This window comes from Manis javanica, chromosome 3 (assembly GCF_040802235.1).
Source record: "Manis javanica isolate MJ-LG chromosome 3, MJ_LKY, whole genome shotgun sequence".
NCBI lineage: Eukaryota > Metazoa > Chordata > Mammalia > Pholidota > Manidae > Manis > Manis javanica.
This window is the reverse complement of record NC_133158.1, coordinates 150,975,323-151,002,189: the sequence shown is the minus strand read 5'-3', so window position 1 is coordinate 151,002,189 and position 26,867 is coordinate 150,975,323. Positions and strand designations below refer to the sequence as shown.

General features: G+C 35.7%; 1 long non-coding RNA gene across 1 annotated transcript in view; it reads right to left on the bottom strand.

The window, feature by feature from the left end:
- The window catches only part of LOC108407693 (uncharacterized), a 141,139-nt gene that overhangs the window by 15,127 nt on the left and 99,145 nt on the right, over positions 1-26,867 (bottom strand). The window lies entirely within an intron of this gene.

The window sequence follows — 26,867 nt, the reverse complement described above, 5'->3', positions numbered from 1 at the left end:
TGATTCCATTCACACCTCCATAATATTTAGAAACTATAAAGAGATCAAGGCGGGGTGGGAGGATGGAGGCAAAAGGAGCTAAAAATACCTTAAGACACCCTTTATGCCCTCCAGCATGCCAAGAAATAAAGCTAACACTACAACAGATATACCAAGAATGATATAGTGAACCAGCTATCTACAGAGTCACTTAATAAACATTTTGATATCTATGAATTACAAATACTATGCTGTGGGTTGATGAAAAACAACATATGCAAAATAATCAACTGATGGGTAAAAGTGTGCCCAGTACTAAATAATAGTAATGACATTTGAATTTATATATTCTATAAGGTGTATCCTTTGAACTCAAATCTAAAAGACTCCTTAAAATTTTGTTTATTGCATACCATTTACCAAGGGACCAACTGTATGGTGTTGCTTAATGGTTTTCCAATTACTGATAGGGTCTATTAAAGAAGATATTTAAATCGATCAATCAATCAATCAATCAGTCAGTCCAAAACAAAAGATGGTAAGCTTTTTAACTGCAGGAAACAAAGAGTCATTAAAATTGCCTGGAGTCAGAAAATTGAATCCAGGTAACCTTGCTGATGTAAGTGATGCAACTGAAGTTTCGAACAGTGTTGGGAGATGGCAGAAGAAGAGGAAAGCCTGCAGGTTCCTCTCTGCATTTACTTTCATGCCGCAGTGGTTCTTGGATTACCTTACTCTCTGCTCTTTGGTCTGGAATGCTGAAATGCTCATGGATAATGACAGGATTGTGTAGAACTATGGCAATGGGCAGTGAGTAGCATTTTCAGTGCTCCCTGAAGTACTATATGATTTTCTTCCAATTTACCTAAAAATAATCAGTAGCCCCTATTTGCAGAGATCATTTTATGTTGAACAGGGTATTTTTTTATCCCTGACTTCTTACTGACATGCACTAATAAGGTTTGTTACTGTTCTTTTCAGCGTGGCATTAAAAACACTTCATGGAACAAACTTTCCCTACTGAAGAACCTCTTGACCCTCCCTGTGATATGCCCCCTCAAGATCACACACACCCTCTACATCCAGGCCTAGATCACCAGGACTTCAGAATTCCATGTCCAATGGTCCTGAGTTTTCTCCAGGCTCTATCCTCTCAAGGGCAGACTGAATTATTATTTGTATATCTCTAGACCCAGGAAGTGGGGCTGGAATGGGGAATCTACAAACATCACACACAAGACAATGTGAGATGGCACTTGGGGTGCGATACAAAGAAAAGGGGGGACAGGCTTCAGGCCAAGTGCTGGCTCTCTCTCCATGCCCCTATGTTCTGGTGTGGGATTAAAAAAAAAAGTCATAGATTATATTTGCTAAGGTATAAGGAGGGTATATCATTAATATAACAATTATTAGATGGAATTATTACTTTTAAATATTTAAATATGTAGTATAAGGACCTGGTACCAGTGCTTGTTTTTTTTTCCATGAGCCCTACATTAGATGAGGCCAGGCCGCTAAACATCCATCATAGCTAAAGCAGCCACATTACCAGAACTTCATAAGATACTATTTTCAGAAGATCAAACGCATACCCAATTAACCAAGCTATAAAGCAGTTTGCCAGGCAGAGATTTAAACACAGTACAAAGTCAGTATAAGGTTGGAAAATATTTTAGCCTGCTTATTTACTCTCCACCCCAAAGCAGAACTTAAGAATAGAGCTTTTGTGAAACTGGATTTTTTTCAGAAAGTGTTCTCAAAAAGGTTGAGAACTGGGAAAAAGTGAAACAGAAATGACGGCAAAGTCAATCTAAAGCTGTATCAGTGAGCTGGGTTTCTGTGGGCCACAAGGGCTCAGTTCTGCTGGGGACCTGAAGCTACTGTGTAAAATGCACCTCAGAACTGCCATCTAAGGATGTTGTAGAGGAGTACTTGTCTGCTGGCTCCCACCTAATCAGTATTCCCAAGGGTGTTAACTCTGCTCTTTCAGATCTGTGCACATATCAGAGTGACTGAGCAATCTCTGCAGTCTGGAGTCCTATTTCATGGAAGCAGAGATGGTTGGGGAAGACAGCCATAGGCATATGCTGCAACTGAACACAAGGTGCTGTCAGATCTGCATCTGTGGGCAGTGGGTTGCCATAGAAATGGCTAGAGTAACAAGGTAGGCTGAGAGGATGTGAAGTAGGCACAAGAGATTCCTGGTATGAGAGGCAGTGGGTAGCGAGTGGGAAATTGTTCCTTCAGGGAGGAATCAGGAAAAACAGTGATTTGTATTTAAACAGTGCTCCAGAGAATGTGTAGACAGTAACAGTTGGAGATGGAGGATGTATTAGTTTTCGAAGTCTGCTGTAACAAAATACCACTCATTGGAAAGCTTGAAACAGCACAGCTTATTCTCTCATATTTTTGGAGACTAGAAGTCCAAAATCAAAATTGTTTTTCTGAGGCCTGTAAGGGAGAATCTGTTCCATTCCTCTGTCCTGGCTTCTGGTATGGTCAACAATCCTTCTCGATATATCACCTCAATCTTCACATGGCATTCTCCCTGTGGGTCTGTGTCTTCATAGGGCCTTCTTATTAGCACAGCAGTTATACTGGATTAGTGGCCCACTCTACTCCAAAATGACCTCATCTTAACTAAATACATGTATATTAACTTTATTTCAAAGAAAGGTCACATTCTGAGGGAAGGCAATTCAACCCATAACAGAGAAAGACCATTGTTGGCTAACAGAATTTTTGAAAAATAGTGCAAATGCTTAAAACTATTCAGGAAATTTCAATAAAATGTTGTGGCTGGAACTTCGAGTGAGAAGGAGGAAATGGAGCCTTGTTAAGTGAGGTGTGGGTCAGGCCATTAGGGTTCAGAATGCAGGCGTAAGGACTAGGGGTTTTGTGCTTCTGGGAACCACCCGAATCCTGTTGCAAAGAGGAATGCAGTCTATGTTTCCTTCTACAGCATCAGGTATTGTGGGTAAGGATTGGAAAATATTCAATTAATACTTTCTTTTATTTTTCATGTTTCTTTAAAATCAAGGACTTTCTGTAATCCTCTTTGTAACTTTTAAGTTCTGCAGTATATTTCTGATGGTATTAATGTTCAAAATAAACTTCTGAGTATTCTTTCTTTAGAATCCTAGATTCCCTTTTACAAAAGAAAATTAGAAAAGAGCTGTGTTGCTTCTACATGTTTCTGTTTCTTAAACATCAAGGTCAGCAATGCAAAGGAACAAAAATGGTATGAAAATACTAAACCTTTTCAATAAAACTTTCTGTATTTTTACTCAAATGTCACTGGACACATAGAAAATCAATAAACTTAACTACTTAAAGCCATAGTTACAATATGTAACCAAATTTAAATCACAATGAAAGTGCAGCGCATTATTAGTAGGGTTTTTAAAATGTTGCTCTTCAATGTTAGGGCAAAGACACTGAAAAAAAAAAAAGAGGAAATATCCATAGAACATATTGTTACTCCAAATTAATTACAATGGATAGACATGCGGTGAGCGATTCCAGATGGCTTGAGTGTCCATAGACTGATAGTCTGTGCTCACAACTTGCTGAAAATTAAAGTATGTGAACTAGAAGACAAGAATACATGATCAGACTTGGTTTAATTGGTATCTTGAAGGGGACCTGACTCCCATGAGCTCTGTCTTCCCTTAGGCTCTCCGAAGTTGCTCTACTCAGTTGGAAACAGGAATGTCTGCTCTCTACACAGAGTCTGGTTTACAAGTACTAACAATGCAAGTAAAGAGGGGCACTTGGTGTTCAAAGGGCTGATCCGCATGTGAGCTTGACTTGTACAATAAGGGAGCCATTTCCACATCATCAGAGAGCCAGAAACAGCCAGGCTTTGACAGGGCAACGAAAACGTGTGACCTCTCGCTGGTACCCATTCACTCTTGTCAGAGACACTGGCGTGAATGGGCTTGGATAAATACAAAACTGGGCGTCCCATGCACTCCTCCATTACACACATGTCAGTATGTGGAGATTTCTGCCTGAGAGGGAGCCATGAAAAATAGAAATCCAGCATATGGTCGATGAGGGCTGCAAAAATCATGGAGAGAAAGTCACCCTCCTGAGGCTTTCATGGGCACTCTTCAGTAATTGCTTAATTGAAATTTTATTCCTTTCATTGAACCTCACAGCAGGAATGAATCTAAAATTACAAAGCAAGTTTTGGTATTTCATTCCTGCCCTTTATACCTGTGGGTGAAGAATGGGCATTAATTAAGGGATAGCTATGAAACAAATTGCAGGGGAAGAAAGAGGGAAGGTATGAAAATATGTATGAATGTGACTTAAAAGAAGCAACATAAAATTTCTTTTTCCTTTGTAATTGGTAATAGCAACATAGGAAAACAATTTTACTGAAAAAGAGTTTATCCCTTATGGGTGGATGAGAAGGACAATAATTACAGTGAAAAATATTTTTTAAATCACTCAAAGTCCAAGTTTTGTTATTTATAGGCCAAGTGACTTGAGCAATTCACCCCTCAGAGCCTCAGATATTTATAGAACATAGATAATCACTGCAAATTGTTTACTTTATAAGGTGGTTGTGAAAATAAAGTGAGGTAGTACACGGGAAAGCATGCTGCAAATTGTGCAACTTCTACACTCAGAAAATTGATTGATTCAGAGAGGGAGTTAGCCATTAATTTATTTACTAATAGTGTAGTCAAGTATGAGCTGGGAAGAATCAATACACTCCTTATTAATATTCTAACAGAGTTTAACTTCACAAAACTAGTATGTAAAAGAGAAACTATGTCCTGCTACCAGTAATTAGCCACAGGAGAGAACTGTAATGGAACTGAAACTTTAAGATGCTTTTGGAACTTATTTAGATATGTCCTTATATGAATAACTGGAAGTAAATATGGTTTGTTGACAGTGTCTTATGCCAACTCTGTATCTTAGATGACTATGAATATAAATTTATTATTTTTATTTGTGAATAATCTTATGAGACTACTGTGTAGCTTTCATTAGTCTCTTAAATGTTCAAAGACAACATTTGCAAGAAGTTCTACAAAAGAGTCAAATTTAGGGTTTAAATATATTTTCCAGCTCCATTAAAAAAAGTATGTTCTTAGGGAATGGAGCAAAATGAAGTGGATTTAGATGAATAATAACAGGGCCAGCTAGGAGAAAACAAACTCAGCCAAACTGAGTCTTTATTTTTTTCTCATTATTATAAATACATCCATGGTTTGAAGTCCATAAGAGGCAAATAACTATAATAAAGACGACATTGAGCTAGTTGTAATTCTACTGGCGTATATCATTAAGTAATATTTTATTACAATAACCATATTCACATGTTTTTTTCAACTGGATACATACATAATATCCACTCTCCTCTTCTACTTTAGAAACAATTATACCCAATATTATTTGGAGTAGACAAAAATATTTTATTTCCCAATCTTCCTTTCAGCTACAGGTTTCAATATGACTAAGTCCTGCCCAATGAGTTGTAAGTGGAGTTTTGGAAAGAGACTCCTGGAAAGGTTCCTTAGGGGGTAATAGCTGCCTGCTGCTCTTTTCCCTTTTGTCCTTCTTGCTATCTGGTAATGGATGTGAAGGCTGGTGTCCCAGTGGCAATTTTGAACAATGAATTGCTTTGAGAATGGAAGCCATTTACTATGTGATGATAGAGAAAAAATAGATATGGAGAATGAGTATGGTGATTCTGGAAAAAATGTAGTGCATTTTAAAAATCTTTTTTAGCATTTTTTAATGCAGACAACCCAATCTTAAGTGATATACCACAACTAGACTATAAGTCCTTGAAAGCAGAGGCCTTTTCCATTTTGTTCAGTGCCTAGTACACAGGCAGGCTCATAATAGAGGCTCAAAAATATTTGTTGAATCTGAACACCTGCATCAGACCCTTTCCCTTTTATATTTTTCTTGAATAACTCTCCTCTCTAACTTTTCTATTTTCTACCATAATTTCCTAAATTATTTCCTCTATTGTCTTTTTGTTTACTCTTTCTCCAATTGGCCATTGTAATTATCTTGTCTTTTCCTATTTAGATGAAAGTCTGCCCCAGTAAAAAATGAGCAAAATATATATCCGAAGGAAATGACAATTCTTCTTTGTTATTCTCTTTAAAATTTGGTTTAAGTAGAGACCAGGATGATGGGCCATTTTATCATTAAAAATGTTCCCACTTAAAAAAAATTATAGACCTATCTTCCTAAATGTAATTATGCTTTACATCCTTACAAATATTTTATAATGGAACTATGAACTGAAAACAAAGATTCAAGTTTCATAGTCACTGTGAATTTGAGAATACCAAGCTTTGTATATTGGGTGGGTCAGCAGGGGATATATTTGCAAGAAGGTCTGAAGAGCTGACATGAGAAAATGACAAACCTAATTGGGGAATTGGCCCCAAAACTTTAAATTGTCAATCAATCAAGAAGCAAGAGTCAACTCCTAATTTCCAAAGTAAAATTATGAATTGGAAAAGAATTTATGCCAGAAAAGAAGAAATAAATTGTCTGAAAGCTGGTTTTAAAAGAAACATGATTCTGTTTTTCAAATTATGCAGCCCTATGCATTTGTTTTTGTACTTTTTTATGAGTTCCTTGGATAAAGGACCAGAGGATGAGTTGGAGAAATACATCACTATAAAGCTAGAAGGAAATGAAAGAATGAACTTTGCTGCTAGTGTGAAAACTCAATGTGGGTTGTTTTTTTCCTTTACTCTGGCTGCTTTTAAGATTATCTCCTCTTATTTTTTCACTGGTTTTACTGCAATGTGCATAGATGTGATATTTTTGGTATTTATAATTTTAGGAAGGAGTAGTGCTTTGTATATATGAGTCTTCATATCCTTTTTAACCTTTGGGAAATGTTTTGCTAGTGTCTCTATAACTACTGCTTCAGTCCCATTCTCCCTCTTTCTCTTCTACATATATGTTAAAATTTCCAATATCCCCAATGTCTCCTGATCTCTACTCTGTATTTTCCATCTTTCTTTTCTCTTTGTATTTCAGTCTGGTTATTTTCTACTGGCCTGCACTTCTGTTTTCTTGTATCTAATCTGTTGATAATTCACGCAATGAGTACTGAATTTCAGTCACTGTATCCTTCAGTTCTAGAAGGTCCATTCACTTGTTTTATATACATTCCCATACTTTATGAAATTCTCCATTTTGTCATATATTTTACTGAGAATATTAATCTGTTTCTGTTTTCATTTCAATCCCTAGGTCATCTATAGGTCTGTTTCTAGCACTTATTCCTTCTCTTGCTTTTTGGTCATTTGGCACTGTTTTCTTGTGATCCTGTGGTTGTTTTTAATTGAGTGCTGTACATTATAAATAAAAGATTGCCAAGGTAAGGAGCTCTGGGTGATGTTCTCTTCCTCAAAGAAGATTTAATTATTCTAGCCAGTAGTTATAGTAGGGATTCTCTTGGTCTAATCAGGAATTGATATAGTTTGAGAATAGGTTCCAAGCTTTGAGAGCTGTATTATTTTCACTTTGCCCATACTCCTGAAAATTTGGAGTGTTACCATTGTTTCTCTTCCTCAGCCAACTCTAATTTCCTATTTGTGTTCCTCTAGTGTTGAAAGACTGCCAGAAGTTTTCTTTAGCCTTTTTGCCTTTTCTTCTTAGTTTCTTAAACCTGGGACATTTAATGCTTGAAAAATGCCTCAAGGATGAGAATGCTGCTGTCACTTCTCTACAAATCCATTTCTCTGGATCTGGACAACCTTGGTAGCCACTACATTTTGATCATCTCACCTAAAGGCCTTGACAAATTTCTAGGCAGATACTTTCTGATTAAATTCTGTGTTCTACACTGTGAAATGGCAAATAATAGCAAATTCTTTCATTGGAAAAAGCAACTAAACAAGCATAGCTCTCCTTATTGTGTTTTCCTTCTCTTTTGGATGTTACTGCCAATCTTGCCTGCTTTAATTGTTTGCTAATGCCTAAATAAGCTAAATTTTTTAAACTGACATTTTACAGTTGGTTTTGATAGAGGATTTGTGTGGTACAAACTATTTCATCAGAATTGGAAGATTTCTTTAGAAACAATTTTTTGACCTTTGATTTTCCCTCTAGGCCTGACTTTTTGTTATGTGGATTATATTGTACCAAGTTGGAATTTTTCTTAACATCCTGGTAAACATTTCTCATGTAACATTTTAGAAATACTAGCAAATTTTTATGAAAAAATGTTTTTCTTTGTTGCTTTGTGCCTAATCAAAAAGGAAGAAGTTGGGGAGGGGGACATGGATATCCCTGTGGGATAAGTTTTTTAAATTTATTTATGTGCCCATAAAGGAGTAGAGAAGAGAATTGGTCAAAGTTGAGCCTCTTTGTTTTGTTTTCCTTAAATAGTAACCCCAAAGGAATTACATCATATTTTGGCTAGCTTGTTACATTTATTTGCCAGTGGACAAGTCCAAATGTGAAGGAATTTTCTTTTTATTTGGACTGATATAATTAGACTGTCTATAAATAGATTTATAACTGTATATTTTAGCTGACTTGTCTTATAGAATATGTTATTATTTAAATATGTCCATAGTATTGAAGAGATCATCTGAAGGAAGCAAAATTTGTTCCTACTAATGTAGTGCATTTACTATACCAGGAAAGATGGTGAAGGGAGAGAATGCATATATGTATATGGAATTTCAGAACTAACATGCATTACAAAAAGAGTAATTATAAACTACAGATTATAAGAAAACTATCCAAAGACATAAGAGAACTATGGGTAAAAATATAAAACAAGATAAATTGTTTACTGGAGTTTAAGGAGAAAAAATTTCTTGGATACTCTCGCATGATTTTAACTTATATGTGGGAATATAGTTTCATAGTCTTACCTGGTGTATTTAATTTTTTTTACTCCTCTGCAACCCAATTGAAATGACATACCTGGTATTTTGTGGCTTAAGAAACAAAATACCTATTACAGTTCTTTTTTCCAGAAATCCTTTAATATTTTATGTTATATTGACAATACTAAGGTACTTATCTCAAAGAACTGTATTTTAATGTGTTTATTGACCTTTCTCATCAATAATTCTAAATGGAGAGATACAGAATTTAAGACTTTTTGTGCTTTGTTTTCATGTGATAACTGCTAAAGTCACATTCAATGAGTGTATTCAAAACATATGGTATTACTGACAAATGAAGAAAAAAATGCCCATCTTCACGGCAGCAATCAAATTCTAATTAAGTATAGCTTGATTAAACAATGTCACTAAATATGTAGTAATTTGAAATAAGGCATTATATAGGGTCAATTGTATATCAATTTTAGGTTCTTTTAACATCTTTTAAAAAAATTCTTGCACAAAGTATTGCTTGTAAGCTTCCAAAAATTTTAAAGGCTTATTGTTTCCTCATAACTCACCTAAGGATAGCTGAGAGTTGACTTGTTCATGTGCAAAGACAGGAAAGTGGCTCAATTTTTAATACATAGTCTACTCTCTTCTTTTTAACTTCTGAATTTATTAATTAGCAATAGGAAATAAACAAAACAGATTTTGTCTCAATATGCCTAGTAGTTCAGTCAAATTTGCTCTGAAATGGAAAGATTAATGAAAATTATATTTCATCTTTGCTCTTCTTCTATTGATGAATTGTTAGTATAATTTCTGATCATAAGAATATTTATCTTCTTTTTGCTCCTATAGGCTGTTAAGCAAAGTAGTAAAGCATAGTAGGTGATAACCTACTATAATGTCAGTATTCAATCTAATACAATAATATATATATATATATATATATTACTCTTCAAAGACATCACAAGGATATATACATTCAGGTGGATAAGGAACTGATTATTAAAGAGAATATCAGAAACTATGAAATGCAAAATGAAGAGCTATGACTGAGGTGGACATGAATGGAATACAGAAAATTTCAACCAATCAGGAAGGCTGTATAGAACAGGTGGTATTTCATACAGAAGAAAAATAGGTATTTTGATCAACTGGCAAAGAGAAGGCATTTTAAAAGCAATTTTGATTCATTTGTAGACTTAACCTAATTTTATACTCTCTTTGTGTTTTTCAATTTGCTGATAAAGTATAGTTAGAAAGCAATGTAAATTTTCTCCTCTGCCTGAAGATCCTTGACATTTAGTACTTCATTTTAACAATACCTTTCATACAATGTCATTACACTTAAAAAAAATTTCTGCTTCCACAGAAAATAAATTTTAAAAACAGTATTATAATAGCTGAGAATTCAAAGGCAACAAAGGGGTCTTAAGTTGCAGATATCTAAATAAACATAAAAGGAAAGTTACATACTGCTCCTAAGAAAAATGAAATTATAGCTGTAAAAATACAAATGGTTCAATCTGTATTATCTTTTGTTGATTCTGCAGCTTGTTGCTATAAAAATACTGACAATTATAAATATAGTCCTCCTTCTGCCAATGGAGCTATCGTATCTTCTTATGAAAGTCAGAAGTGAGAGATGAATTTGACATCTTGTGTAGGAAATTGAATAAAAGCTTGAAATCAAGTAGAAATTCAAATCTCTTCTCTGGCTCTCACAGCAGCATGTGAAAGTGACTTCCATAATTGTAAGATTTTCTGAGAACATTAAATTAGAATTTTAAAGACATGTTTATTCCAAATCAATATGACTCAAGAGAATGAAAAAAATTCATACCTTTTGAGAATAATGCATAGTGTCATTCTGAATAAGCAAACATTCCTTATAAAATCTTTTAAAGAGCAGAGAATAGACAGGGAGAAATATTAAATTTACTTTTATTACAAACTCTTTCCAGAATTTAACTTAATTTAAAATTAAAATATCATCATTATTTTTATAATCATTTCCAAATGTTTACTGAGCATCTACCAAATAGAGAACAGAATTAAGTGTTTCCAACCCAAAGAGATATAATAATCTCTGCCTACCAAGGACATACTGTTTGGTTGGAAAAAGAAAGGAAGTTTCAATTGACAGATGTTCCAATTACTTATATTGCTGTCTCGCCCTCTTTGGAACCATACATTTCTAATAATTCTTTGGGCTTTCATTTAATACAGGTTTTTATTTTTTCCTCTTGTGACAAGGTAAGATAGTAGAAGCTGTGGGGAAAATCTACTTGAAATCTCAGTGTGCAGGGACTTCAGATATTAGTAACTCCCTATTGAAATCAGAGTTTCATGGTTAATGCATTTTGATAAGTTTGTGCTGCAGTATTAGAAGTCCCCAATCTAACATCATTAGAGAAAATGAGAGCATTTTAAATAAAATCTACTTTTATTTTTTTTTCAGCTATGTGATTTGCAGAATATCAAACTTTTCATGAAAAGTAGTCACCTACCAACAATTTATTTGATATAAAATTTTAGCATAAAACAGACATTTGTTCCCACAACTAATCTATTTCATGTCTACCACATCTAACTAATTTTTGTGTGGATGCTCTGATAGGCATCATAATAACCTAAACCAGAACAAGCACCAGGCAGATCCACGATAGTGCAAGGTGCTGTGGGAACTAAAGCATCAGATGCTGGGTGGTTCTCTCTGACTCTGGACGTGTTAATGTTAAAGATGTGATTTCATGGACTATATTTATAAAGAGAAGAAAATCAATGGGAAAAGTTACTGGATTAAACATTATTATAAGGGAAACTTGTGTATTCTTTGTTCTTTACTCTTCTGGGCTTGCCTGTGATGTAGCTTCTTCACATTTTATTGTAATGGTCTGTGTTTCTTTTATCCAACTAAACTGTAAATCCTTTAAGTGATGAGATTTTTATCTATCTTACTTATCAAGAGGTCAGCAAAATGCTTAGATCATAGTAGATTTCAAAACTGCTTAAATGAACGAATGGTATGATGATCTAAGATAGCATGGATACCTACCAGGGAAATAATGGATGGGTAGTAAGTAATATCATAGAATCTTGAGGACCATGATTTTATGCAAATGGCATAATTAAGGAGCAAGAAGTGTGGAGGCTTGGTATTCATCTCAAGATGGAAAATTACTAGCCACAGTCTTGTAATGTGTTGAATAAACATTTTGCAAATGCTGAAAGACAAAAATGAATAATACCCAAGCAATTCTGCCATTCACAAGTTGGAGTTACTTTTGAAGTTTTGCTCCATCACAATTTTGAATCTCATTTGTAGACTTATCCTAATTGATAAGCTGTCAGGTCACTTAGCTGATGGTAGGGCCTAGCCTTGAACAGCCCAATCAATGTTTTGTCACATCTGTGAGCCCTGAGAGTCTAGCCCTCTTGGCTCTCAGGCTGTAATGGTCTATATGTTGCAAGACAAGAAAAAAGAGAGAAAGCACCCATTTAATCAGTTATTCACCATCTGTCTCTTGGGGCAACTTTGATTTTTTTCTGCTCATCATTAATTACACAGGGACCCTCACAAAGGGATTAAAAGCCTCATTTCAGTATGAGAATTGCAATGCTGGAGAACTTTTCGTGGAAATTAAAAAGATTGTGAGATGATAAGAAGAGGAAACATTGGCATTTAGATGAAAGCCAGGAACGTGTTTCAAACATTGTTAGTATGTGTAAACTTCAAGTTTCAAGAAAATTACGAGAATATTACTCATGAATTTTACAAGTTTACTGTGTATGAAAGAATAAAGGAAAGGACATTTGGGAAACAAACATTTATTGAACACCCACATCAAGGTCTCTTATGAAGCACTTGTCTTGCAAAGGAAGTGGTAATTTATTGAAGTTCAGAAATCTGACTCTTTTTCAGAGGTACATAATAAATGGAATAAGAGGTCTGTTTTGGTTAATATAAGATCAGATGAAGAAAAGATGAGCACTCAATAAGCTGGCACCATGATTTCTGAAAATAGGAAAGTAACAAAAGGCAGAAATCAACCTACAAGAGAAAGAAGACAAAAATTCAGAGATAAAACAAAGAGCAGTGAAAGCTTAAGTGGGAAATGGAGTGCCATGGTCATTAGAATTGTCTGTTAGAATTGTCTTGTGTAAATTAGATCGGAAATTGTCATGGAATTGGAGGCACATACATATCCAATCTAAGTAATAGAGTTAGATGCATTTTTATCAAAATATGAACATCATACTTGTGATCATCAATAATATTTATAGCTCTCCTTCTGTACATTTGTCACAATTGTGCTTTGGATGTCACAATCGTTATTCGGTTGATTATTGGTATAATGATAATTTTTCTGACAGACAGGAAGTGCCAAAAGATAAAACTGTGGCTGAGTTGCTCACTATTGAATCCCTGGTATCTAACATAGGGTGTGACACTGGATAGGCACCTAAAAATTACCTTACTGAACTTGTGAATGAACAGTGATCTGCACTGGTTCTGTGAGGATTCGGTTGTTAACAGTGCTATCTTTGAATTCCATGAAACATTTTAAATTTGGAGAGCAAACAGAGCTGTGACTCCTACACCTACAAAGTGAGCTTGCTTTGAGTTGAAAAATCCAGGAAACAGGAAGGGAGAGATGCACATCTGGTAGAGGTGTTCCCATGGGGCTGCTCAGATGCTAACTTGCTCGCTACTACCTGGGCATATTTAAATCCAAACCTAGCTGAGTACCTAAATTCAACTACATGAAGGACTTCTTTTTCTTTCAATCTATGGCATGTATCTTAGTGGCTCTCAAAGTGTGGTTGGTCATACAACAGCACCAGCATCATCTCTAAACTTGGTAGAGATGAGGATTTTTTGGCCTCCAACCAAACTACTCAATCAGAAACTGGGAATGGGGCCCAGCAGTATGTGTTTAACAATACCCTGAGTAATTCTAAGTCAGGATAAAGCTTGAGAAACTCCAAATACTATATGAAGAGAGGATGACTTAAGCATGTTTTATGAATTGTCATCCTGCATCCCTCCTGAAGGAGTCCACAACAAGCAGTGTTGTAAGTATGGCTCTAGCAGCCCTATCAGTATCCATCCCAAGCCTTTCAAGGGCCACATGAGTAACTATTGTAGCTGTGTTTCTTTGATTTTGGAAGAAGACAGAAACTTACAGTATTATAGATTGAGTATATGCATTACCCTTGATCCAAAAGTCTTGCTGTTTTCAAATACTTTAAAGGAAATGCATTATAGGAAAAAGAAAATATAACTTTGCCAGTTCTACTTATAACTCCCTGTGACTACTTTGTTCTCCAGGTTTCCTTTTTTGGAGAACACACATACTGCACATATTTAAAGTGTACAATTTGATTACTTTTCACACATGTACACACTATGAGCCATCAGCACAATCAAGGTAATGAATATATAAATAACCCCCACAGGGTCCTTGTAATCATTCCCATCCAGCTTTCCCTGTCCCTCTTCCATCTCCAAGCAACCACTGGTACGTTTTCTGTCACTATATATTAGTTTTCATGTTCTAGAATTTTATACAACTAAAGGCATACAGTATGTATTCTTTCTTGTCCTGTTTCTACCACTCAGCATGATAATTTTGTGTGTATCAATAGTTCATTCCTGAAGCATTCCCTTATATGGACATCCCACAGTTTGCTAATCTATTCACCTGTTGTTCAACATTTAGTTATTTCTAGTTTGGGATATTACAAATATAGTGGTTATGAAAATAACTGCACAATTCTTTATACAGGTGTATGCTTTCATTTTTCTTGGAGTGACTGAATTCCATCATAGGTATATACTCTCAAAATAGTTGTATCATTTTAAATTCCCATAATCAGTTTATGAAATTTCCAGCTCCTCTACTTCATTGCCAATATTTGATAAGGTCAATCTTTTTAATTTTAGCCATTCTAACAGTACCTCATTGAGGTTTTAATTTCTTCTCTATTGAATAATGATGTTGAACATCTTTTCAAGGACTTACTTGCCATAGATATATCTTCTTTGGTCAAGTATCTGTTCAAATCTTTTGCCTATCTTTTATTTTAATTGTTTTATGTCTTACTCTTACAATTTTGAGAGTTCTTAATAAGAGGATTATTTGTCCTTTACCAGAAATGTAATTTGCTAATATTTTTTTCCATTCCATGGCTCATTTTTTCATTCTCACTGTGTCCTTTGAAGAGCAGATTTTAAAGTTCAACTTATATATGAAACATGCTTTTGGTGTTATATTTAGTCAACATTAGCTAACCGAAGATTACAAATATTTCTCTTACATTTATGTCTAGAGGCTTTATAATTTTAGGTTTTACTTTTTGGCCTATAATCCATTATGTATTAATTTTTATATGGTGCAAGATATAGATTAAAGTCCTTATTTTGCACATAGATTTCCAATTGTTTAAGCAACATTCGTTGAAATAAATGTCTTTTCTGCATTGAAAGCCCATCAACCATTGTCAAAACCAGTGGCCCTTATATAGATGGGTCTGTTTCTACACTATTTATTCTATTTCATTAATTTATTTGTTTGTATTTATGCCAATACCACCCATTTTTTATTACTAGCTTTATGGTAAGTCTTAAAATGAGATAGTGTTAGTTCTCCAAGTTTGTTGTTCTTTTTCAAAGTCATTTTTCACTCTTGTAGCTCTTTGAATTTTGTTATGAATTTTAGAATGTTAGTTTTATACAAAAAAATAACCTTTTGGTATTTTGATTGGGGACTGCATTGAAGATACATGTGTGTATTTCAGTATATATACATACATAGACACATATACCAATCAGGAGAAAAATTACATTATAACAAAATGAAGTCTTCACACACATGTATATAGTTTTTCTCCATTTATTTAGGCATTCTTTAATTACTCTCATCAGTGTTTTCTAGTTTTCATTGTAGAGATCTTGTATATGTATTTTTGACTTTATACCTAAGTATCACATACTTTTATGTTACTGCAAATGTATTGTTTTTCAATTTTATTTTCTGAATGCTTATTGCTAATATATAGAAATAGATGTTTATATATTGATGTCTTATTCTACAACCCTGCTAAACTCATTTAATAAATCTAATAATCTTTTTGGTAAATTCTCTCAGGTAAGGATTGTTATAGTCCCTTGAACTGACCACTTTATCCTAAGAAATGAACATCTTAATGCCTGGTAATGGTATTGCTCACAAATCTACTTTGTCCGTTACACATACAGGTATTCTAGCTTTCTCTACTGTGAGCATGATGTATTTGTTTCAGTCCTTTCACATGTTTATGTCTTTCTTGTTGAACTGTATTTCTTATAAGCAACATATGGGAGGATCTTCTGCTTTTTGTCCATTTGGACATTTGCCATTCACTCAAAGTATTTTGACCATTTAAACTTAATGCAATATTTGGGTATGGATGGTTTAAATTGACCAGCCTGCCATTTGTTTTCAATTTTCTCATGTTTTTATTTCCTTTTACCTCTGTTTCTGTTACCTTTTGAATTAATTAAATGTTATTTTATAATTTCATTTTATCTCTTTACTTATTAGCTATAGCTGTTGTTATTTTAGTGATTCCTTGAAGTTTAGTGTAAACATCTTTACTTATCACCATCTAATATATCATACTATACCTATTCTTTTTACCTGTAATATAAAACCATATAATACTTTCATTTCTCTCTCCTTCCTAGCCTTTGTGCTATTGTCACACATTTTATTTTTATATGTGTTGTAAGTCCCACAATACATTCTTATTATTTTTATTTAAAGAGTAATTGTATTTTTAAAGTTTTGAATAATAAGAAACAAAAATCGCATATATTTTCCCATAAAGTTACTATTTCCAACATTTTTATTCATTGTGCAAATTCATCTTTCTATCTGTTATCATTTTCTTAAGTTTAAATGACTGTTTTTCCCTATGTTGTCATTTTCCTTAGGTGTGAATAACTTTTTTTAACATTTCTTGTGGTGCAGGTCTGCTTCTGATGATTCTTCTCATCTTATATACATTAAACAAAGTTTCTATTTCATTTTGCTTTCTGAAATATATTTGCTGGACATAAAATTATAGTTTGAGAGTACTTTGTTGTTTCTGTATTTAAAGATATTGCTCCTCTGTCTTCTCACTTGCATTGTTTATATTGTTATTTTAGAGATATCTGCTATCATCTATTTTTTTTTTTCCTGTATGTGATGTGCTTTTTTCTCTGGCTGCTGTTCAAATTTTTATTTTCTTTATCATTGGTCTTAAATCATTTGATTATGATGTGCCTTGGTTTAGTTTTTTCATGTTTCTTGTGTTTGGTGTTTCCTGAACTTGTATCTGAGAGTGCCAAAAATTTATGCTTTTTTCTTCATCAATGGAAACTTCTTCACAGACCCCAATTACATTTTTTTTTCCTGGACACAATCATGTTTTATTTATTTTTCAACCTTATCTATTTATTTTATTTTTGCTATCATTAATCTACAATTACATGAAGAACACTATGCTTACCAGGCTCCCCCCCTCACCAAGTCCCCCACCTGACACCCCATTATAGTCACTGTCCATCAGGGTAGCAAGATGCTGTATAATCACCACCTGTCTTCTCTGTGTTGTACAGCCCTCCCCATACCCTCCCACAACACTATACATGCTAATCGTGATGCCCCCTTTCTTTCTCCCCACCCTTATGCCTCCCTTCCCACCCATCATCCTCAGTCCCTTTCCCTTTGGTAACTGTTAGTCCATTCTTGGGTTCTGTGATTCAGCTGCTGTTTTGTTACTTCAGTTTTTCTTTGTTCTTATATTCCACAGATGAGTGAAATCATTTGGTACTTATCTTCCTCTGCCTGGCTTATTTCACTGAGCATAATACCCTCTAGCTCCATCTATATCCTTGCAAATGGTAGGATTTGTTTTCTTCTTATGGCTGAATAATATTCTATTGTGTATATGTACCACATCTTCTTTATCCATTCATCTACAGATGGACATTTAGGTTGTTTCTATTTCTTGGCTATTGTAAATAGTGCTGTGATAAACATAGGGGTGCATCTGTCTTTTTCAAACTGGGTTGCTGCATTCTTAGAGTAAATTCCTAGGAGTGGAATTCCTGGGTCAAATGGTATTTCTATTTTGAGCATTTTGAGGAACCTCCATACTGCTTTTCACAATGGTTATACTAGTTTACATTCCCACCAGCAGTGTAGGAGGGTTCCCCTTTCTCCACAGCCTCACCAACATTTGTTGTTGTTTGTCTTTTGTATGGTAGCCATCCTTACTGGTGTGAGATGATATCTCATTGTGGTTTTACTTTGCATTTCTCTGATGACAAGCGATGTGGAGCATCTTTTCATGTGTCTGTTGGCCATCTGAATTTCTTCTTTGGAGAAGTGTCTGTTCAGCTCCTGTGCCCATTTTTTAATTGGATTATTTGCTGTTTGTTTGTTGAGGTGTGTGAGCTCTTTACATATTTTGGATGTCAACCCTTTATCGGATCTGTCATTTACAAATATATTCTCCCATACTGTAGGATGTATTTTTGTTCTATTGATGGTGTCCTTTGCTGTACAGAAGCTTTTCAGCTTGATATAGTCCCACTTATTTATCTTTGCTTTTGTTTCCCTTGCCCAGGGAGATATGTTCAAGAAGAGGTCACTCATGTTTATGTCCATGAGATTTTTGCCTATGTTTTTTTCTAAGAGTTTTATGGTTTCATGACATACATTCAAGTCTTTGATCCATTTCGAATTTACTTTTGTGTATGGGGTTAGGCAGTGATCCAGTTTCATTCTCTTACATGTAGCTGTCCAGTTTTGCCAGCACCATCTGTTGAAAAGACTGTCATTTCCCCATTGTATGTCCATGGCTCCTTTATCAAATATTAATTGGCCATATATATTTGGGTTAATGTTTGGAGTCTCTATTCTGTTCCATTGGTGTATGGTTCTGTTCTTGTGCCAGTACCAAATTGTCTTGATTACTGTGGCTTTGTAGTAGAGCTTGAAGTTGGGGAGTGTGATCCCCCTCCCCCACTTTATTCTTCCTTCTCAGGCTTGCTTTGGGTATTTGGGGTCTTTGGTGTTTCCACATGAATTTTTGAACTATTTGTTCCAGTTCATTGAAGAATGCTGTGGGTAATTTGATAGAGATTGCATCAAATCTGTATATTGTTTTGGGCAGGATGGTCATTTTGGCAATATTAATTCTTCCTAGCCAGGAGCATGGGAAGAGTTTCCATTTGTTAGTGACCTCTTTAATTTCTCTTAAGAGTGTCTTATAGTTTTCAGGGTATAGGTCTTTCACTTCTTTGGTTAGGTTTATTCCCAGGTATTTTATTCTTTTTGATGCTATTGTGAATAGAATTTGTTTTCCTGATTTCTCTTTCTATTAGTTCATTGTTAGTGTATAGGAAAGCCACAGATTTCTGTGTGTTAATTTTGTATCCTCCAACTTTGCTGAATTCCGATATTAGTTCTAGTAGTTTTGGAATGGAGTCTTTAGGGTTTTTTATGTACAATATCATGCCATCTGCAAATAGTGACAGTTTAACTTCTTTACCTATTTTGATTCCTTGTATTTCTTTGTTTTGTCTACTTGCCATGGCTAGGACCTCCAGTACTATGTTGAATTACAATGGGGAGAGTGGGCATCCCTGTCTTGTTCCTGAACTCCGAGGAAAAGCTTTCAGCTTCTCACTGTTAAGTATGATGTTGGCTGTGGGCTTATCATATATGGCCATTATTGTGTTGAGCTACTTGCCCTGTATACCCATTTTGCTGAGAGTTTTTATCATGAATGCATGTTGAATTTTGTTGAATGCTTTTTCAGCATCTATGGAGATGATCATATGGTTTATGTCTTTCTTTTTGTTTATGTGGTGGATTTTCAAATGTTGTACCATCCTTGCATCCCTGGGATGAATCCCACTTGGTCATGGTGTATGATCCTTTTAATGTATTTTTGAATTCAGTTTGCTAATATTTTGCTGAGTATTTTTGCATCTACGTTCATTAGGGATATTGGCCTGTCATTTTCTTTTTTCGTGGGGTCTTTGCCTGGTTTTGGTATTAGGGAAATGTTGGGTTCATGGAATGAGTTTGGGAGTATTCCCTCCTCTTCTATTTTTTAGAGAGCTTTAAGGAGAATGGGTATTATGTATTCTCTGTATGTCTGATAAAATTCCGAGGTAAATCCATCTGGCCTGGGGGGTTTTGTTCTTGGGTAGTTTTTTGTTTACCGCTTCAATTTCTTTGCTGTTAATTGGTTTGTTTAGATTTTGTGTTTCTTCCTTGGTCAGTCTTGGAAGGTTGTATTTTTCTAAGAAGTTGTCCATTTCTTCTAGGTTTTCCAGCTGGTTAGCATATAGGTTTTCATAGTATTCTCTAAAATTCTTTGTATTTCTATGGGGTCTGTCGTGATTTTTACTTTCTCATTTCTGATTCTGTTGATGTGTGTTGATTCTCTTTTTCTCTTAATAAGTCTGGCTAGAGGCTTATCTGTTTTGTTTATTTTCTCAAAGAACCAGCTCTTGGTTTCATTGATTTTTTTCTATTGTTTTATTCTTCTCAATTTTGTTTACTTCTTCTCTGATCTTTATTATGTCCCTCCTTCTGCTGACTTTAAGCCCCATTTGTTCTTCTTTTTCCAATTTTGATAATTGTGACATTAGACTATTCATTTGGCATTGTTCTTCCTTCTTCAAGTGTGCCTGGATCGCTATATACTTTCCTCTTAAGACTGCTTTTGCTGCGTCCCACAGAAGTTGGGGCTTTGTGTTGTTGTTGTCATTTGTTTCTGTATATTCCTTGATCTCTATTTTGATTTGTTCGTTGATCCATTGATTATTTCGGAGCATGTTGTTAAGCCTCCATGTGTTTGTGAGCCTTTTTGTTTTCTTTGTAGAATTTATTTCTAGTTTTATACCTTTGTGGTCTGAAAAATTGGTTGGTAGAATTTCAAAATTTTGGAAATTACTGAGGCTCTTTTTGTGGGCTAGTATGTGGTCTATTCTGGAGAATGTTCCATGTGCACTTGAGAAGAATGTGTGTCCTGTTGCTTTTGGATGTAGAGTTGTATAGATGTCTATTAGGTCCATCTCTTCTACTGTGTTGTTCAGTGCCTCTGTGTCCTTACTTATTTTCTGTCTGTGGATCTATCGTTTGGAGCAAGTGGTGCGTTGAAGTTTCCTAAAATGAATGCATTGCTTTCTATTTCCTCCTTTAGTTCTGTTAGTATTTGTTTCACATATGCTGGTTCTCCTGTGTTGTGTGCATATATATTTATAATGGTTATATCCTCTTGTTGAACTGAGCCCTTTATCATTACATAATGTCCTTCTTTATCTCTTGTTACTTTCTTTGTTTTGAAGTCTATTTTGTCTGATACTAGTACTACAACACCTGCTTTTTTCTCCCTGTTGTTTGCATGAAACATCTTTTTCCATCCCTTGACTTTTAGTCTGTGCATGTCTTTGGGTTTGAGGTGGGTCTCTTGTAAGCAGCATATAGATGGGTCTTGCTTTTTTATCATTCTATTACTCTGTGTCTTTTGATTAGTGCATTCAGTTGATTTACATTTAGGGTGATTATTGAAAGATATGTACTTATTGCCATTGCAGGCTTTAGATTCATGGTTACCAAAGGTTCCAGGTTAGCTTCTTTACTACCTTACTGTCTACCTTAACTAGCTTACTGAGCTATTATAAACACAGTCTGATCATTATTTCTCTCCCTTCTTATTCCTCCTCCTCCATTCTTCATATGTTGGGTGTTTTGTTCTGTGCTCTTTTTAGGAGTGCTCCCATCTAGAGTAGTCCCTCTAAGATACCCTGTAGAGGTGGTTTGTGGGAGGCAAATTCCCTCAACTTTTGCTTGTCTGGGAATTGTTTAATCCCTCCTTCATATTTAAATGATAATCATACTGGATACAGTATCTTTGGTTCGAGGCCCTTCTGTTTCATTGCATTAAATATATCATGCCATTGTCTTCTGGCCTGTAAGGTTTCTGTTGAGAAGTCTGATGATAGCCTGATGGGTTTTCCTTTGTAGGTGACCTTTTTTTTTCTCTCTGGCTACCTTTAATACTCTGTCCTTGTCTTTGATCTTTGCCATTTTAATTATTATGTGTCTTGGTGTTGCCCTCCTTGGGTCCCTTGTCATGGGAGTTCTGTGTCCTTCCGTGGTCTGAGAGGCCATTTCCTCCCCCAGTTTGGAGAAGTTTTCAGCAATTATTTCTTCAAAGGCATTTTCTCTCTCTTCTTCTTCTGGTACTCCTATAATGCAAATATTGTCCCTTTTTGATAGGTCACACAGTTCTCTTAATATTTTTTCATTCCTGGAGATCCTTTTGTCTCTCTCTGCATCAGCTTCTCTGTGTTTCTGTTCTCTGATTTCTAGTCCATAAATGGTCTCTTGCATCTCGTCCATTCTGCTTTGAAGTCCTTCCAGAGATTGTTTTATTTCTGTATTCTCCCTCCTTAGCTCTTGCATATTTCTTTGCAAGTCCATCAGCATGGTTATGACTTTTATTTTGAATTCTTTTTTGGGAAGATTGGTTAAATCTATCTCCCCAGATTCCTTCTCAGGGGAGGATGTGGAGGATGTCTGGGTTAGTCTGGTCTGGATCAAATTTTTCTGCCTTTTCATATCAATAGATGCAATGATATGCTGTTGGCTTGTCTGTCCGCTGGGAGAACCAAGACCCTTTCCACGTGCTCCTGGTCTTTCTTTCCTGGGACAGTGGTGACCCCTAGAGGCTTGTTTTGGGCAGTTGCACATAGACTGGGTCTCTGTTTCTTGCCCAGCCGCGATGGAGGAAGCTCCCTTGCTGTGGGCGTGGCCAGCCTCAGGCTGCTGCTCTGCTATGGTGGGGCCATGCTGGAGGGGGAACGGGCGGGGGATTGTTTATCACCATGAGGGGTCTCAGAGCTGTGCTGCTGCCCAGGGGGTTAGGGCGCCCGGAGTTCCCTGGGATTCCAAGCTGCTAGGCTAAGTGTCCCGGGACGCTTCCATCCAGCTGTGGGTTCCCTGTCCCTTTAAGACTTTCAAAAAGCACTCGCTTTTCTTTGTCCCAGGGGCATCGGCTGCAGGGACCTGTTCGCAGGTTTTACTGTCCCGTTTCACTAGTTTCCCTCACCTCTTTCACTGTGTGTCTGTGCTTCAGGTGCGGATGGCTACGGCTGGCTATTTAGCAGTCCTGGGCTCCCTCTCCCTCCCTGCTCTGACTCCTCTCCTCCCGCCAGGAGCTGGGGTGAGGGGCGCTCGGGTCCCACAGGGCTACGGCTTGTATCTTACCCCCTTCGTGAGGTGCTGTGTTCTCGCAGGTGTGGATATAGTCTGGCTGTTGTCCTGTATCTTCTGGTCTCTCTTTTAGGGATAGTTGTATTTGTTGTATTTTCAAAAATATATATGTTTTTGGGAGGAGGTTCCCACTGTCCTACTCATGCCACCATCTTGACTCCGCCCCGATTACATTTTAGCAGACCTTCATAAATTGTCCCAAAGATCACTGATCTTCTGTAATTATATTTTTATTATTATTCTCTTTTATCCTGGTATTTAATTTGGGATAGTTTCTATTGCTATGTCTTCAAGTTCTCTAATACTTCCTTTTACAATTGCTAATTTGCTTAATCTCATTCACATTTTCATCTCACACATCAGAGTTTGTATAATTTGGAGTTCAGATTGAGTGGTTTTATATCTTCCCTATCTCTATTTAACATTTTAAACATATGTAATATAGTTATATAACAGTATTAATGTCCTTTTTTGCTAACTTTAACATCTAATGTCAGTTCTAGACCAGTTTTAATTTATTGCATTTTCTCCTGAACGTTGCCCATGTTTTCTTACCTCCTTGCAAATCTCTAATGTTTTAGATTTTTTGTTTTGCCAGTCATTGTGAATTTTATTCTATTGAATTCTGTATAGTTTTGTTGCTATATAAATATGCATAAGCTTTGTTCCGTGGTGTAGTTAAATTACGTACAAAAAGACTTTGTTCCTTTTGGGTCTTAACTTTTATATTTGTTAGGCAGAATCAATCCAGTGCTTAGTCAAGATAAATATTACCACTATTCAAGCAAATATCTTTTGTGTACTCTACCCAGTGCCTTTTAAATCATTTGGTTTTTCAATTTGACTGGTGGTAGGAGGTAACAGAACTCCTAGTTCTCTGCGAGTGCTAGGCACTGTTACCTCTAATGCTATCAGGTGGTTCTTTCCTCAGCTTGGAGTAGTGTCTGTATATGAATGTGCTAGTCACTATCAGCTGCATACCCAAGTGGGGTCTTTGCCAGAGTTTTGGAGCTCTCCATGTTGCTTTCTTCTTTCTGATACTCAGTACTGCCACCTCTGGCTACTTCAGTCCACACACAGTCACAGCTCTGTCTCCTTACATAGGGAGTCCACTTGACTTCTACTGGATCTCTCTTGGTTTGGAAACTCTTAAAGAAGTACATGGCAGCATTCCCTGGGTTCACTTTTTTGTTTTTTATTCTTCAGGTATTACTATCCTTCATTGTCTGACACCTATTGGCTTGAAAACTATTTTTTAAATGTATTTTGCTCTTTTTTGGGAATTGTTTTAGATGGGAGGGGTCTCTAGCACTCCATCTTTACTGAAATGAAAATGTCTCCTCATATTTTTAAAGTCACATTTGAAATGAATGATCTTTAAAGATCAACCCAGCTGTAAAGTTAGTGATTCTTTCACAGGTCAGAATATCCATAACCATGTCTGTTCACCAGTTCAGTTATGTGCTGCCCAAGGGGTTCCTCTGACTTTTCCTCTCCAGACCTCAACTACTTTCCTTTGTTCTTGGCCTGAGCAGCTCTAGCTTTGACTCACACATTTTTGGGGATGATAAAGTCCAATTACTGCCATGATCATAAGAGATCTGGCAAGTAGAGACCACTGCTTCTCACCACTGGCCAGAAGACTGGTGCTGTGGAGGCCGTGGCCTTTCCCTTGGCTGTGTAATACAACCTAGAAGTATGGAGGAGTTCATGTCCCCTGGAGTGGACTTAACCAGTGAGAAACAGCAGAACCATCAGATGATTACTGACTCTTCCCCAACCCTATCCACACCTAAGAGATAGCTCTGAGATGTAGTGACTTCATGGTTTGTCCAGAGATATCCCATATGACTAAGCAACTAACTGCATTTTTTTGTGAAATTACAGACATCTGGATTCATTTCTGTTCCCCTTTCCTGCCTCATTTCTCTTTTTCCTCCACTTTCACTGTCTTCTTACATACCAACCCCACCCTACCAAAGAGTATTTATGTGTATGTTTTGGTTCAGACTTTGTTTTCATGAGTACACAAGCTGAAAGTGGGGAAATAAAAGAATATAAGAAAGATAATATCCATTCCATTGTGCAATATCTAGTTGTTCCATTTTTATATGAAAGTTTTAAAATCTGCTCTGGATATTTTAAATGAAATATTTAAATCTTCCCTGGATATTTAAGTTAAAAAACAATTTTAATTTGACATGTTGCAAATTTAACCCAACTTACAGAACTGGGAGAAAAATTATCAGAAACTATTGGTCTTACTTAATGAAAAGTAACAGAACATGAATCCTCAGTTCTACACCAGCTGCCAAACCAGAGCAGGCAGAGGATTCCATATGCAGGTTCAATGTCATTGTGAAAGTGGAATTTCAGAGCTCCTGTCTGGAATATGATTTGGAAGGTTTATGGGAGAATGATGATCTAAACATTTGAAGCAACCTGTAATTGTACTGCATTTGTAAATACCAGTGTGACTTTAAATGGAAGAAGCTAAAAATGTTTTTGCCTCAGTGCTCTGTCCTGTGTCACTGCTTTGTGGTTTGTTTAAACAGTTTCTTCAGCACAGTGGAGTGATATTAATCATAACACCTAACCCAAATTACAGACTGTGCCTTAGAAGAAAAGATCATTTAGTAACTATGAATTAAAAAGTAAGTAAATAAATGTTAACAGTTTATGTAGACAGCACATTTCTAATTTTTAAAAAAACTATGATGTGAAACTTATTTGTGAAACAGTGGATTAGAAAAGTAGGATTCCTAGCCAGATCATGATTTTATTGACCTTCCTTTTACATATTGTTCTTATTTATTCATAGGAACCAATAAAGTAAAATGCTGGGAACTGAAAGTTCTTCTCATTTTTAATGCGATTTTTAAAAGAATCTTAAGGTCTAGTACTGTGGGTTGAATTGTATTCCCTAATAAGATATGTTCAGGTCCTACACCGGTTATGTGCACATGTGACCTTATTTGGAAATAGGGTCTTTGCAGATGTATCAAATTAAAATAACCTCATACTGGATAAGGAGGTCCTAATCTGGGGAATGTTGTCCCTATAAGATGAGGGAAATTTGGATACTGACACACAGAGAGAACAGCATGTGAAAGTACAGAAGACAGGGAGAATGCCATGTGATGATAAAGTCATAGATTGGAGTGATATATCCACAAACCAAGGAATATCAAAGATTGTCAGAAAGCACAGCAGCTAGGAGTAGAAAAGTTCCTCTCCCAGAGCTTTCAGAGAGAGCATGACCCTGCTGAGCCCTTGATTTTGGACTTTAAGCCTCCAGTCCTATGAAATAATAAATTTCCATTGTTTAAGCCACCTCGTTTGTGGAAATTTCTTACAGTAGCCCTAGAAAAGTAATATCTTTGGTTATAATTTCAGAAGTGGTTTTTTTTTTTTTGTTTTACATGGTAGGTTTTGTAAAAATTCAGGGAAATTAATGATTTGTTTTCTGTAGTTAGAAATTACAACAGGCTAAGGAATCTTTGAGGCTTACATCTGAACTCTAGACTATTTTATAAAAAAATATTTTTTTATTGATATACAGTTGATATATAGTCTTATATTGGTTTTAAGTATACAAAACAGTGGCTCAACTCTCCTATATTATTAAATCCTCAGCTCACCTAGTGTAGTTACTATGTGTCAACATAGGAAAATGTTACAGAATCATTGTCTATATTTTTCTTGCTGTACT